The following is a 3,320-nucleotide window of genomic DNA, read 5'->3' as shown; positions in this document are numbered from 1 at the left end:
TAAAAAGACACTGTCCTTCAGTGTTACTCCTCTGAAGATGCCGGCCACAGCCGCTGGCGAAACGTCAGGAAAGAAAATTCCAAGACCACGGTTACACAGCCCTGATAACCTATGAGAACCAATGAACTTTGACCGTGAAAGCCTTCAATAATACCCTGGCTTTAATTTGACTGTGTTTTAAAACACTTAATATATTAACATGATTTCTCCGTCCCTGGAGAAAACAGGCACCTAGCATCACCAATATCCATCTCATTGAATAACCATAACTATCCTCTCTCTTTATAAACCCTTCTGCTTTCCTCTCTTAAAGTCTTTCCCAACCATACATAACACCTTTCCTCAGCCCTCTTAAGCCACAACACTTGCCCCTTCACAACACACTCAAAACATGCTCTAACTTTCTCATAACTTACTTATTCCCTCATATTAATACACATTGCCTTTCCACCTTGTAAGCATTTCCAGTCTGTTTCTTTTCTTATAAAGTTTTATACAGTTCACAAGACTCTGCTTTCCAAATTCCAAACACTTTTGACTTGACCCCTCCTCCTGCGTTCAGCAAGAGGGCTGGTTCAGTCAGAGTTAACTTAAAATTCCATTTTTTTTTAAATTTTGTTTCACATTTTAAACTTCAGAGAAAGAAAGGATCTTCTGTTAACAAAACAGTATTGCTGCCTTGATTTACGACCAGTCTGAGAGAGAAAGAACAGAAACACTTTGAAGCGGAGAAAGGAGGGGCATGGGGGATTTTTTCTCTTCCAGTCTCTTCCTCAGAAAGAAGACAACCAGATTACTTTTCTCCCAGCAAAGAACAGATTTTCAACAGAAAACAACAACAACACACACAACAAAACCAGACTACTCAAACAATTTGATTTCCTTTCGGCAACACAGTTTGAAGGGAGGAGGGAAATTCCTTTTGGCTGACGCCATCCAGTATCCCAGGCTGGCCCCATAAAAAAATAAACACGTTAACATTTGTCAAATAATTACATAACCCTTTATAAAATACTTCACAGAAAGAGAGGACATATAAGAGAGGACAAATCACGCTGGACAAGACAAAAGACAAAGCTACGTTCCCTTTTCTAGGCATTTACCTCTTCCAGTGCCCTGGAGGCAACTGGAAAAATTCCGGATCAGCACAGGATTTCACAATCCCTGCTCTTGCTTTTCACACTGACAATAAAATACCATTGGCTGAACCCTCTGTTACAGCCCCCATTACCATTCCAACTCAGTGGCGTCCCACTGAGCCCCTTATCCATGGTGGCGTTGCTTCTGCCTTCTCCTCTTAGAAGGGCTTACCTCTAAGATCTGCCCCACCATTAAGGTCCCGTAATTCCTTTCCGCGGTTCCTTACCTCCAGCCCGTTGCTTCTCCTGGGTCGGTTTAAAAGTGGGACTCTGCAATTGCACTCACCCCCAGATGCTGTGTCTGCCAAGCTTGAGGACCAGCGAAATCGCCGGGTGCACCTGTCCTACAAAACTTCGACACCCGTCATCTGTGAGCAGTTGACAACCAGATGTCCCATTGGGGTGCCATAAATCTGTTGGATGTAAATATACACTCTCCTCTGTGACCAGATTTATTATCACAAAGTAGAGACGACGCCAGGTTTAAGAAGCAAAGGGAGAAAAAAGCTTTTTTTATTTTGCCAGGCAAAAGAGGAAGACATTTCAGCCCTTTTCGGGTTCAAAAGTGAAAGTCTCCTAACAGACTCCGCCTAGTTCTCATATTTATACTTTTCCAGAGTTCTTTGTTCTAAGAGGATTTGAATATCTCCTCCTCTCTAATCCACCCTAACTCTGATCTCATTTTGTGGTCACATGTATATGATCTCATCTGTTATTTGGTGATATCCTGTACCAGATACGAAAAATCACCTGCTTTGTTCAGTTTAAGTTAGACAGGACTATTTTCTACTGACTTATATAAATAACCACAGCTTACAAATATAATAGAAAAATAAAATTTTTCCAATATGCTAGAATTAAATTAATTAAAATCTTACACATCCCACATATCCTCCCTCTTTTTTTTCTTCTTTGACAATTACAGGATTTTAAATAATTTTCATTCTTTAATTATCTGTTTAGGCTCACAGTACACAAAAGTATGTCACTAGCAAAGCAATCCTAAACAGAGTTACTGACTTAAAGCCAAACTAGATATTGTGTGTGAACCAGCTTGCTGTCATGTGACGTGTATGAACTGGGGAACTTACCATTCGGCTCCAGAGCACTGCAAGGGGGAAGGAGCGGGCCTTCAGGTTTCCCTCCAGTCAACAAAAATGGCCACATGGGGAGGGCCTCTTTGACCCTGTTCCCCAGTTTATATATGTGACAGTGAGTTGAGTTGGGCACCCATGTTACATGTATCTAGTTTGCCTCGTAGACGGCTGCAGCTCTGCTTAGGATTGCACTGACTGTCTTCTTTTTGATGCCAGCCAGCCTCCGTGGCCCAGCTCCTCTCTGTCCCTGGGCTCTGATGGGCACTTGGCTCAGCCCCCATGCTGGCGGCCCTTGGTTGGTTCTGGCTGCTCTGTCCATCAGAGCCCCACCGCCTCCCCACAACACCATCACAGGACACCACAGCACAGTCGCTGGGTATGATGATGCAGTTGTGCCCACAGAAAGCCTCGAAAACCCACTATTTTCCTGCCAGCCACCACGTAACTAAGCCATACAGGGAACAGACTAGCACTGCCAGTTGCGCTGCAGCGGGCAAGCGCCCAGGATCACTCTGCCCTTCCTTCTTCTGCAAGAAAGGCTAAAGTGGCAGTTCTTTTCCACTCTCTTTAACATACTGAAATGTTTTTTTTTCTGGTTTGGATTTCTGTTTTGAACTTTTTATCACTCCCATATACAGATGCTTCTGCAAATGTCTCTGGAAAGGGGAACAGAGCACTGGGGACTTTCCAGTTTTATAGAATGTTTCCCCCCTCCCTTGCAAATAACGAACAATGGCATCCCAGCATGTGCCACTGGAAAATCACAAGTGGGACATAAGCCAAGAAAGAAATGTCAGAAATGAGCAAGAACAACACTAAATAAATTCCATATCACAAGGCAGAATTTTTGTCAGGACTTTGGCCCTATAATATGAGTACGATTTTTCCAGTAACAGTGACTGGGGCAAAGTTTAAAAATTTAAAAAAGGTAGGATTCTTTGGTTGTGCTTGCAAAGGCAGATCTTCCTAATCTTCTGGACTGGTTCACTCCCCAAGCAACCCACGTGAAACAGGCTTGGCCAGTAAGTACAGGAAGGCTGCAGGTAGGGAGGGGAATCAGGCAAAAGATCAGCTCTCAGCCATA

Source organism: Euleptes europaea, chromosome 3, assembly GCF_029931775.1.
Source record: "Euleptes europaea isolate rEulEur1 chromosome 3, rEulEur1.hap1, whole genome shotgun sequence".
NCBI lineage: Eukaryota > Metazoa > Chordata > Lepidosauria > Squamata > Sphaerodactylidae > Euleptes > Euleptes europaea.
The sequence above is the reverse complement of the archived record's forward strand: the minus strand, read 5'-3'. Positions refer to the sequence as shown.